The 12,500-nt window shown below is 41.7% G+C and overlaps 1 non-coding gene across 1 annotated transcript; it reads left to right on the top strand.

Annotated features, from left to right (window-relative positions):
- The first annotated feature begins 3,094 nt into the window (after positions 1–3,094).
- TRNAS-UGA (transfer RNA serine (anticodon UGA)) lies at positions 3,095–3,181 on the top strand. The gene has a single exon. It is a non-coding gene; the product is annotated as a tRNA-Ser (tRNA).
- Positions 3,182–12,500: the final 9,319 nt, after the last annotated feature.

Genomic DNA, 12,500 nt, shown 5'->3' with positions numbered 1-12,500 from the left:
AGTACGTAGGCGGTATAGAGTCAAGTATCAATATCTCGAAGAGTTAACTAAAGAAAAGTGTTCTAGGCACTTCTCAAGTTATTTGCAGCATTTCTATTGGTTGAGGTGAGGGTAGTTGGCTTGGATTGCTATCTACCCCTTAAAAGTTCACAGCCTAGCTAGCATTAGTTTGAGCAGCTTGGTTTCGAGTGACAGCATGGGGCGAATCGGGTGGAATATAGAAGTTTATGTGGCCGATGGTTCTCTACGTGGCATTCTCTAAGGGGTTTGGGCCTGAGTTGAGGCTATTGGATCTTGATCTCTCAACTGACTTAGCATGGGCATAGTTGGTCGAAAGGTTTGAGTTTATTCGTGGGTTGTCACGGCTATGGTTAGGGAAAGGTTCCCTGTAAATGCCTAAGTGTTGGTTGTCTGGGTGAATAGGCAACTAGGGAGAGGTGTCATCTTCAGCCAACTATTTTTCTTTTCATATTTTGCAAGAGTCCAAGTCGGATGGGGCACCAAAGATTTTTGGTTGTGTCTAGGTCTCGTATGGTTTTGGTTATATCTAGGATAATCAACCCAAACAATGTTGGAGGATTGTGTGGTTGGTACATCTCACCATTTACATAAGGTTCCCTATAATTTATGTATAAGTCCTTCGTACTTTGCAAATCATCAAGTCGTGTTTAATTAGGTTGGGCTAGGTTTGGCTGCTGACAGAACCTATAAAGTGGAGGTCTAACTATAGGCTGAGTTGGGGGTCTCTGCATGATCCTTAATCTACGACTAAGGCTGCAAAGGTGGCAGGTGTACAGTATTCACAATGGCCTCTACCCCCTTAGTTACCTTTGTCATTATGAGGTGGGTTTTGCACATTCTGAGGATTAGGTCTCTTAGGTTCTCTTTGGGTGTTAACAGTAGCAATGTTTAGGTTGACAAGATTCACAAGGTTTTTGGAAGTAGTGTTCTGGCTAGGGTTTGGGAGTTTGCAACCCTTAAAAGTCTTCAGTCCAAGCTCGACATTAAGATTTTCCTGTTTATGGGCAGTAGCAATGGCTTGATCTTTGTGTGCGGCTCAGCTCTAAGTACTTCTATTTCGACGGTCATCCCGAATGGCCTCATTGAAAGCTGCAATAGTGGTTTCCTCAGTCACATTATCCTTCATCGTCGAATTGGGGCTAATCCCCCTATCTCTTAAAGGTTGGTCAATAATCAATTCCCTTTACTGGAACCTCTTTCAGATCCGTCTTTGAAGATCTTGGAAATCCTAATATATTGGTGACTTTCTCACAAGGAATGGGCTTACGTCTGGAAGAATGAATTCCCTTATTGCGCCTAAACGAGTTTCACGGAGAAATCCATTATTTAAAGAGAAGTTGTTCATCACTGGACCAATGAGCCTGGTGGGTATAGTAGTGGCAATGGACATCAAAAGGCAATGAACATTGTTTATGGAGAAGAAATAGGTAGAAAGCACACGGACTTACTAAGCCATTGAAGGCAATAGACAGAAAAGCCAACATAAGAACGAGTTTAACAGTCTTCAGTGGTTGAAACCACCCCTAAGAGGAGAAGGCACACCAAAAGCCTCGTATGCGGAGTAGCAGTAGGTCTTCTCAAAGAGAGCCTTGTCGTCGTAACCGAAATCATAATCGCTGGCAACAATGGACATTGCCTTGTTAGCCCAAGAACTAGGCAAACACGAATCAAAGCTTGAACTTCACTCGAGCTAGTCATTGGAATCGTCATGATAGGCACAACCTTCACCTTAACTGGCGCTGCAACGGAAAGCTTTTATACTACAAGAAACTATTCAAAAGAGGTTTACCACCCTTTTTCAAAGCCTCCATCCATATAGTCTTTCTTCCCGCACGGACGATCGATTGTTAATTGTTGGTTGTACTGGTTTTGATTGTTAGGACCAACATCTTTTCCGGTACATAAGTTTATTAGTTCACAGTTAAGACTTTAGATAAGCCAATGGAGTAGCTCGTCTCCTTTCATAGTATGAATAAGAAGCAAAGTCAATATTACGGAAATCGGCATTCAAAAAAATAGGCATATTGGGAAGGAACGGGAGAGGGCTAGAAGCGACTCGTTCGTATTGGGAACCACCACGTCAAGGCGACACTCTACCACTGAGTTATATCCCTTCCCTTGCCCGCCCCTCTTTCTTATTATTAGTAAGATAGGGTTCCAGTACACAAACAAGGTGGGTTGGGGTTTCTTTCTCAATCTTTCTCTGATTCTAGCCGTGTAGTGGATCCGGCTTTAGTCGGTTAAAAAGAGGTGTGTGTGGCCGGGCTTCTTTCTTTATAGTGCTGCCCGCCCCCTTCTTCATTCATCCATTTAGGCCCGACTAGGAACACGTGGATCCAGGGAACCTGGCTCGGGAACAGTTTCTTAATAGTAGGGGCTAATCCTTACTTAATAGTAGGGGAAGAGAGTCCAATCTCTGAAATAGAGCTTAGTCTCTCCAAAGTAGTATACTAGTAGAAGGCGTAGGTTATAACTTGATCCAATAGAGTCAGAACACCTTTCGAGATAAAAGAAAATGGTGCTCGATGAAACGATCCTGATTTCACACTATGCTGTGGGCTGGGGAGAGAGCAGCTCTGCGAAGCTGGGCGTTCAGTGTTCTTATAGGGGAACCATACTAGAAAGAGAATAGAAAGGGCCTTCAAAAGAGAGCGAGTGAGTGATGGGCAACCGTCAGTCTATATGTTGCTCGTGAGCCGCCAAGTACCAGTCTCGCAACAGTACTGGCGCAAAAGGATCGGTCCTTCACTTGCTGATCGTTCGCGAGTCGAACTCGCTCTCTTGCCACGCTTTTCACTCACTCGCTTGAGTCGGACTCAATCACTCTTTTTGTTTGGAGGATCATTCGTTCTTCACTCTCTTGTTGCTATTACCCGCAAGGAGCGCAGCAACCAAGGTGCATATTATCATATAGAAACAAGCGAAGCGTAGCGATTCGTACTACCGGAAAAGTTTCGGTAACCGGCAGGCAATAGAGTCAGTCCGCCGATAGGCGCAAGCAAGCGTAGCGAATCACATAGATAAGCCCCTACCTGCCAGCGCGCGGATAGATAGAGCGGGCGAAGCGCGAAGGGGATGGATGTCTGAGCGGTTGAAAGAGTCGGTCTTGAAAACCGAAGTATTGATAGGAATACCGGGGGTTCGAATCCCTCTCCATCCGCGAAGTCATAAGTTCTCTCTTGCGTTATCGAGAGATAAGAACGAATCGGATCGACTCGACTGATATGATAGATGGAATGGTTAGCTTGTGTTATGATTTAGTTAGGACTTTGTCTCCCTTTCGTTATCTTTCGCTCCCCTTGTATAGGTTGGGGAAGGGCCGGGTGGATTACCTTTGGGAGCTAAGTCGAAGATCTCGGTGGTCTTGTGAGTGGTTGATAAACTACGATTGCAGTTTTCTTTAGGAAGTCCCGGCTTAAGAGACAAAGAAAACGGTTGATACTTCCCCCTAAAGAGGTAGAACAAGTGAGAGGGTAGAAGGTGACGACCCTAATGAATCGACTATGAAGGTGGCTGTTAGCTACATCAGCGCTCAAATTCCTTCTGAGTTATTGCCCTGGCTTCGATGATCAACCCCTGGCACATTTAGGTTTTGATCTTCGGCCATCCTGGTCCTCAGGACCCAACACAATCAATATTATTCCTCGATATTTTCTTTAAAAGATGCAAAAGGTGTTGATACGTCCCATCCACATAGAAAGCTTACCCTCTTCCACACATTACCGGTGGATGCTACAGCCGCTATCACTTTGGCTGCAGGAGGGGAATGAAGGGAGAGGAAGCAGGGAAGAAAAGGTTATTCCCTATTGGCTCACCCTTGTATCAGGCCTTGGTACGGCCTATACATGATTGGGCCATGACGGTTTTGGCAAGGTATAGTTTGATTTTGACCTATAACCAGACTCAATCGTTGCAGTACTTTCGAATCAAGATCAAATGATTTTCTTTTTCTTTCAAGGCACGATTCCTTACCAGTTATTCTGACGTCCTGTATGATTGCAGGGTTGTTCGGGAATCCCTTTGCAACTTCCTGGACGTTCATACATACTTTTTCTTTAGTCTTTCAATTGCAATATAGTTTCTAATAATAAATAAAGGCTATAGGTCGGGTCAACCCCTCGGATTTTGTCGTTCTTTCTTGGCCTCTATTCACACTTACACATCATATGCTTGTGTGGATAGCTGCTGAGAGGGTGTATGGCACGACGAAGCTTTGCGACTATGCCATTCTTGGCGACGGTGATCGCCGACGAGAAGGTGGCGGCCGCTTACCATAATACATAGTTTCAGTGTACTATAACTATATCTAAAGAAAAGTCTCTCATTTCAAACTTTTTTGATTATTGGAATTCCTTGATTGGAGTTTGCCAAAAGATTTTGGAGCGACGAAGTGACAGGGATTTCTCTCCAGTGTCTGTTAAGATGCTCCGGTCTTTGGTTGACGCTATTATGTATGTGGAAAAAACCCCGATTTTCTCAAAGATTAGAGATGGAACTGGTACTATGTCTCTGTCTTTGACCTCTCGATTGAGCAGTCATTTTTCGTATCTGTGGTGCGCCCTATCGCCCTAAATCTAAGCGATGGAAGCACCACTATCTTTGTATGCTTTCGCCGTCTGGCGTATTCCCGTTACCATTGAAACAGTGGTTAGCATTTCCAGATTTGGGAGTGTTAACGTCGGGTGTCGTACGGGCCTGAATTCTTTATAGGGCTAAGTAGCGCCTTCGCTTTGTTTGTAATGAAAAGGTCTTCGGACATTTTATCCTGTTTAGGGGGAGGACTTTCTTGATCGCCTCATTCTTCCCTTCCATCCAGGGGTTAGTGGCTAAAGTCTCTCCGATGGTACGCTGAGGTTAGCGTAAATTACGATGTGTCGCTCGAGGTCTCTCGAGCCCCCTGTTGTACCAATGTCTATATTCCGTTCTAGGAATAAGGTAATGATCCTCCGGTATGGAGTTTCGTTTTGTTGTTACGACAGGCTGAGAGCAGTGCCCGCTCCCTTGTGTTTGAGGGAGTTGGTGCGACGAAGTAGGTGCGGGTGAGGCATTCGACTTCGAGTGGCTTTGATACCGGACAGAAGAAAGAGACAGAATAATAACATTGAAATAGCTTACGGGGTGTTTTTCCTAATTTATTCTTATTCCTCAGTTTAAGCTAGCGATGGGGAAAGGCTAGGTAGCTGGCTTTCTTGGGATTGCTCGCTGGCTGACTATGACGATTGCCCTCACTCTCAAGCCGCTTCCAATAAGATTGTTTTCAACATTCCCCTCGTGACGCTCCCAAACCGATCGCTATCGTTTTCTTTCTTTCTTCAAGTCGTCGAATTGTTATAGAATGCCTTTATATCAGGTATAGTTCGTAGGATGAAGTGGGATGAAGCCTTAATAGATATAGCGTCTGTGCCGGGAATGCGGCTCGGGCGTAGTAGGTCCGAACGCCTAGCATGAAGCAGCCTTCTCTGGTGGCGGCACTATACCGTCAGTATAGTATCTCTGACGCTGCCAGTATATATAAAACGTAGTTAGCAGAGGTCAGTCTGTCTGGCGTTCCCTCGCGTAAAGGGCGACTTTGGCATCGGCTCTCTCTCGTTAGGTAATTACCGAGGCGAAAGCTGCTCTCTCAGAAGTCCGTTTCCCCACCATCTTAGTGGGACTAGTATAATAAACTTTCACTTGAACTGCCAAGACTCGGATTTTCTTTTTTGTAGTAACGCCATTAACGAATTACGTTTAACGTCCCTTTATGACTTTCCCGCGAGCCCAAAGAAGAAAAAGAACGGACTAAAGCGAGGAGTTCATTGGCCATACATAGTGAAGGGGGATGGGGGTCAACCTCTTTCATGACCCATGGCCTTTCTCCTTTATTAGTGTATAAGGGTGTCACTTAGTTAGCATTTCTATCATCCATGTTGTAGGGGATTCATTTCTATCAAACATGGAATTCATTTCTATCAAACTTCGTCCAAATGAAGTGTGGGCAGTCTCCTCTATCAAAATAGTAAGAGAAAGAGAAGGAAACGGGGAAGAAGCGGCACAGGAATCGAGGTTGTTAATGCAGTTGCCTTCTACTTGAATCGAGAGGGGGTGACTTAATTGAGAGTCGCCCTAAGGTTACGATCCGTTGGGTTGGAAAACCAACCTGGATCCAATTTCCTCCAAGAGCCCTACCGGAGATGAAGTTTAAAACAACTGAGATCGGATCTCTCACGAAAATGGTGAGACCCCACTTATGTCTTTCTTGTACCTTCCAAAAAAAAAGAAAAAACTCGGATGGATCTATTTGTTTCGGATAAGATCACTACACTTGGGATCGTACTCATTCTTTCGATAGTTTTGGTGCCGTTAGAGCTGGGCAGGTTATGGAACGAAATACTATTTTCAAATGCACGAATTGGAGCTATCAAAATGCAAACAAAAAACCCAATCAAAACGTGAGGTGCTTTGGAAAGATTATAGTGAAACAAATGGAAATCTACAATTACCTGAGGAACTAGATTTCAAACACATAGTAGAAAATGTCTTTATTATAGACGAGTCTTTGCAAGAACAAATTCTCGGACTAAACAAAATCTATTTAGATCTCATTAGTCATGGCACTGCCAGTACTTACTTTATTGACATTCTGTCTACGTATGGCCCTTTTGTAGGTATGTAGTTCAGATGGAGAAGATTCCGATACGGAAATCTCAATCTTCTCCATCTGAGGGAAGTTGTTTATTGATACTTTTGACATCCAAAGGATTTACTTGTTACTAATAGAGTAACGCCTATGTTCTTCTTTAGATCCCTTGTTTCACTCCGATAGTATCATAAATCGAGTCAATGCAGAGGAAATGAATGCATTTTCATACTATTAAGTAAGTGAAATAGATAAAACATAATCTGTATTATGCCATATATATCACCTATTCTACTGGATCTTATGGAGCCTGGTCATGCACGACATGGTCAAGTCTGATCATAGAAAAGATTCTCTTCAAGCGAACCAGCCTACCCCTCTGTATGGAGCTTTCGCGGTGGTTGGAATAAAGACACATTTGGTTGTGAATCCCAATGTGGCAGATAAAAAGACATATATATATCTACACGGCCCAATCAATAGTTCAAGTCACACACTCCCATAATCCATTTTCTCTTCGAAGAATTCCCTTCTGAAAAATCACGAATCAAATTTCGTGGAGCCAAATACATGTCTGATTTTTCAATAATCCATATTTGCAGCAATGAAATACTCTTCTTCCTCCCCCGAGTAATCATAAATAACTAATTACAAATCTATGATTTCTATTCTCTATAAAGGACCAGAAATGCCTTGCTTACGTATCATTGGGAAGTGCATTAACATAAGTACGGCAGTAAGAAGAGGTATTTCGCCATTAGGGATCGGGCTAGATCACAAGCCTGTCACCACTTCTCTCAAAAGCAACTAATCAGGCTTTCACTTTCCTTTTTATGAGTTGGAAGTTTCACCAACCCAACCTGTGAGCAAGCCCGCGATGAAGGACTAAGTCCGAAAGCACTGAATGATGAACTTTGCGCCTACAGGAGGGCCAAGCCAGAATGGAATTCATTTGAACGAAGTTTGGTTCAAAAGGTACTTGTGTACCCTGGAATGTAGTTTTGTATCATTGTTGATGAACTTAGACACAAAAGCTCGAGAAAGAGTCCGAAAAAGACGAACTTTGGATTTCTACAAGTGCAAGTCTGCTATGACTAAAAATTTGGACGAAGTTTGGGCCAAACGGTGGTTATTAAACATGCAAAGTAGTTTATTACCATTGTGGACGAACTGAGGCACAAAAGGTCGAGGATGTGTCCGAAAAGAACGAACTTTGGATTTCTAAAAGTGGAAGTGTGCTATGACTAAAGACTTTGACGAAGTTTGGTTCAAAAGGTACTTATGAACCCTGGAAACTAGTTTTGTTCCATTGTGGACGAACTTAGGCACAAATGGTAGAGGAAGAGTCTGTAAAGGACGAACTTTGGATTTCTACAAGTGGAAGTCTGTTAGGACTTAAAATTTTGACGAAATTTGGTTCAAAAGGTACTTATAAACCCTGGAAAGTAGTTTGGTACCATTGTGAACGAACTTAGGCACCAAATGTCGAGAAAGAGTCCGTAAAGGACGAACTTTGGATTTCTACAAGTGGAAGTCTGCTTTGACTAAAAGTTTGGACGAACTTTGGTTCAAAAGGTACTTATGAACTCTGGAAAGGCGTTTCGTACTTTTGTGGACGAACATAGGCACAAAAGGTCGAGAAAGAGTACGAAAAGGACGAACTTTGGATTTCTACAAGTGGAAGTCTGCTATGACTAAAGATTTGGACGAAGTTTGGTTCAAAAGGTATTTATGAACCCTGGAAAGTAGTTTTGTACCATTGTGGACAAACTCAGGCACGAATGGTCGAGAATGAGTCCGAAAAGAGCGAACTTTTGATTTCTACTAGTCGAAGTATGCTATGACTAAAAGTTTTGATTAAGTTTGATCCAAAAGGTACTTATATACCCTGGAAAGTAGTCTTGTACCATTGTGGATGAACTTAGGCACAAAAGGTCGAGAAAGAGTCCAAAAAGGACGAAGTTTGGATTTCTACAAGTGAAAGTCTGCTATGACTAAAAATTTGGACGATTTTGGTTCAAAAGGTACTTATGAACCCTGGAAAGTAGTTTTGTACCATTGTGGACGAACATAGGCACAAAAGCTCGAGAAAGAGTCTGAAAAGGACGAACTTTCGATTTTTACAAGTGGAAGTCTGTATGACTAAAAATTTGGACGAAGTTTGGTTCAAAAGGTACTTATGTACCCTGGAATGTAGTTTTGTATCATTGTTGATGAACTTAGACACAAAAGCTCGAGAAAGAGTCCGAAAAAGACGAACTTTGGATTTCTACAAGTGCAAGTCTGCTATGACTAAAAATTTGGACGAAGTTTGGGCCAAAAGGTAGTTATCAAACATGCAAAGTAGTTTATTACCATTGTGGACGAACTGAGGCACAAAAGGTCGAGAATGTGTCCGAAAAGAACGAACTTTGGATTTCGAAAAGTGGAAGTGTGCTATGACTAAAAGTTTGGACGAACTTTGGTTCAAAAGGTACTTATGAACTCTGGAAAGGCGTTTTGTACTTTTGTGGACGAACATAGGCACAAAAGGTCGAGAAAGAGTACGAAAAGGACGAACTTTGGATTTCTACAAGTGGAAGTCTACTATGACTAAAGATTTGGACGAAGTTTGGTTCAAAAGGTAGTTATGAACCCTTGAAAGTAGTTTTGTACCATTGTGGACAATATCAGGCACGAATGGTCGAGAATGAGTCCGAAAAGAACGAACTATTGATTTCTACTAGTGGAAGTATGCTATGACTAAAGATTTGGACGAAGTTTGGTTCAAAAGGTATTTATGAACCCTGGAAAGTAGTTTTGTACCATTGTGGACAAACTCAGGCACGAATGGTCGAGAATGAGTCCGAAAAGAGCGAACTTTTGATTTCTACTAGTGGAAGTATGCTATGCTAAAAGTTTTGATTAAGTTTGATCCAAAAGGTACTTATATACCCTGGAAAGTAGTCTTGTACCATTGTGGATGAACTTAGGCACAAAAGGTCGAGAAAGAGTCAAAAAGGACGAAGTTTGGATTTCTACAAGTGAAAGTCTGCTATGACTAAAAATTTGGACGATTTTGGTTCAAAAGGTACTTATGAACCCTGGAAAGTAGTTTTGTACCATTGTGGACGAACATAGGCACAAAAGCTCGAGAAAGAGTCTGAAAAGGACGAACTTTCGATTTTTACAAGTGGAAGTCTGCTATGACTAAAAATTTGGACGAAGTTTGGTTCAAAAGGTACTTGTGTACCCTGGAATGTAGTTTTGTATCATTGTTGATGAACTTAGACACAAAAGCTCGAGAAAGAGTCGGAAAAAGACGAACTTTGGATTTCTACAAGTGCAAGTCTGCTATGACTAAAAATTTGGACGAAGTTTGGGCCAAAAGGTAGTTATCAAACATGCAAAGTAGTTTATTACCATTGTGGACGAACTGAGGCACAAAAGGTCGAGAATGTGTCCGAAAAGACGAACTTTGGATTTCTAAAAGTGGAAGTGTGCTATGACTAAAAGTTTGGACGAACTTTGGTTCAAAAGGTACTTATGAACTCTGGAAAGGCGTTTTGTACTTTTGTGGACGAACATAGGCACAAAAGGTCGAGAAAGGGTACGAAAAGGACGAACTTTGGATTTCTACAAGTGCAAGTCTACTATGACTAAAGATTTGGACGAAGTTTGGTTCAAAAGGTATTTATGAACCCTTGAAAGTAGTTTTGTACCATTGTGGACAAAATCAGGCACGAATGGTCGAGAATGAGTCCGAAAAGAACGAACTATTGATTTCTACTAGTGGAAGTATGCTATGACTAAAGATTTGGACGAAGTTTGGTTCAAAAGGTATTTATGATCCCTGGAAAGTAGTATTGGTACCATTGTGGACAAAACTCAGGCACGAATGGTCCGAGATGAGTTCCGATAAGAGCGAACTTTTGATTGGATTTTGACAAGTGGAATATGCTATGACTAAAAGTTTTGATTAAGTTTGATCCAAAATGTACTTATATACCCTGGAAAGTAGTCTTGTACCATTGTGGATGAACTTAGGCACAAAAGGTCGAGAAAGAGTCCAAAAAGGACGAAGTTTGGATTTCTACAAGTGAAAGTCTGCTATGACTAAAAATTTGGACGATTTTGGTTCAAAAGGTACTTATGAACCCTGGAAAGTAGTTTTGTACCATTGTGGACGAACATAGGCACAAAAGCTCGAGAAAGAGTCTGAAAAGGACGAACCTTCGATTTTTACAAGTGGAAGTCTGCTATGACTAAAAATTTGGACGAAGTTTGGTTCAAAAGGTACTTGTGTACCCTGGAATGTAGTTTTGTATCATTGTTGATGAACTTAGACACAAAAGCTCGAGAAAGAGTCCGAAAAAGACGAACTTTGGATTTCTACAAGTGCAAGTCTGCTATGACTAAAAATTTGGACGAAGTTTGGGCCAAAAGGTAGTTATCAAACATGCAAAGTAGTTTATTACCATTGTGGACGAACTGAGGCACAAAAGGTCGAGAATGTGTCCGAAAAGAACGAACTTTGGATTTCTAAAAGTGGAAGTGTGCTATGACTAAAAGTTTGGACGAACTTTGGTTCAAAAGGTACTTATGAACTCTGGAAAGGCGTTTTGTACTTTTGTGGACGAACATAGGCACAAAAGGTCGAGAAAGGGTACGAAAAGGACGAACTTTGGATTTCTACAAGTGGAAGTCTACTATGACTAAAGATTTGGACGAAGTTTGGTTCAAAAGGTATTTATGAACCCTTGAAAGTAGTTTTGTACCATTGTGGACAAAATCAGGCACGAATGGTCGGGAATGAGTCCGAAAAGAACGAACTATTGATTTCTACTAGTGGAAGTATGCTATGACTAAAGATTTGGACGAAGTTTGGTTCAAAAGGTATTTATGAACCCTGGAAAGTAGTTTTGTACCATTGTGGACAAACTCAGGCACGAATGGTCGAGAATGAGTCCGAAAAGAGCGAACTTTTGATTTCTACTAGTGGAAGTATGCTATGACTAAAAGTTTTGATTAAGTTTGATCCAAAATGTACTTATATACCCTGGAAAGTAGTCTTGTACCATTGTGGATGAACTTAGGCACAAAAGGTCGAGAAAGAGTCCAAAAAGGACGAAGTTTGGGTTTCTACAAGTGAAAGTCTGCTATGACTAAAAATTTGGACGATTTTGGTTCAAAAGGTACTTATGAACCCTGGAAAGTAGTTTTGTACCATTGTGGACGAACATAGGCACAAAAGCTCGAGAAAGAGTCTGAAAAGGACGAACTTTCGATTTTTACAAGTGGAAGTCTGCTATGACTAAAAATTTGGACGAAGTTTGGTTCAAAAGGTACTTGTGTACGCGGGAATGTAGTTTTGTATCATTGTCGATGAACTTAGACACAAAAGCTCGAGAAAGAGCCCGAAAAAGACGAACTTTGGATTTCTACAATGCAAGTCTGCTATGACTAAAAATTTGGACGAAGTTTGGGCCAAAAGGTAGTTATCAAACATGCAAAGTAGTTTATTACCATTGTGGACGAACTGAGGCACAAAAGGTCGAGAATGTGTCCGAAAAGAACGAACTTTGGATTTCTAAAAGTGGAAGTGTGCTATGACCAAAAGTTTGGACGAACTTTGGTTCAAAAGGTACTTATGAACTCTGGAAAGGCGTTTTGTACTTTTGTGGACGAACATAGGCACAAAAGGTCGAGAAAGAGTACGAAAAGGACGAACTCTGGATTTCTACAAGTGGAAGTCTACTATGACTAAAGATTTGGACGAAGTTTGGTTCAAAAGGTATTTATGAACCCTTGAAAGTAGTTTTGTACCATTGTGGACAAAATCAGGCACGAATGGTCGAGAATGAGTCCGAAAAGAACGAAC

The sequence above is a fragment of the Benincasa hispida genome, chromosome 9 (genome assembly GCF_027475165.1).
Source record: "Benincasa hispida cultivar pf3 chromosome 9, pf3_genome.v1.1, whole genome shotgun sequence".
In the NCBI taxonomy this organism is placed as follows: domain Eukaryota; kingdom Viridiplantae; phylum Streptophyta; class Magnoliopsida; order Cucurbitales; family Cucurbitaceae; genus Benincasa; species Benincasa hispida.
Note: the sequence above shows the minus strand (reverse complement) of the source record. Positions and strands in the feature narration are given on the sequence as shown.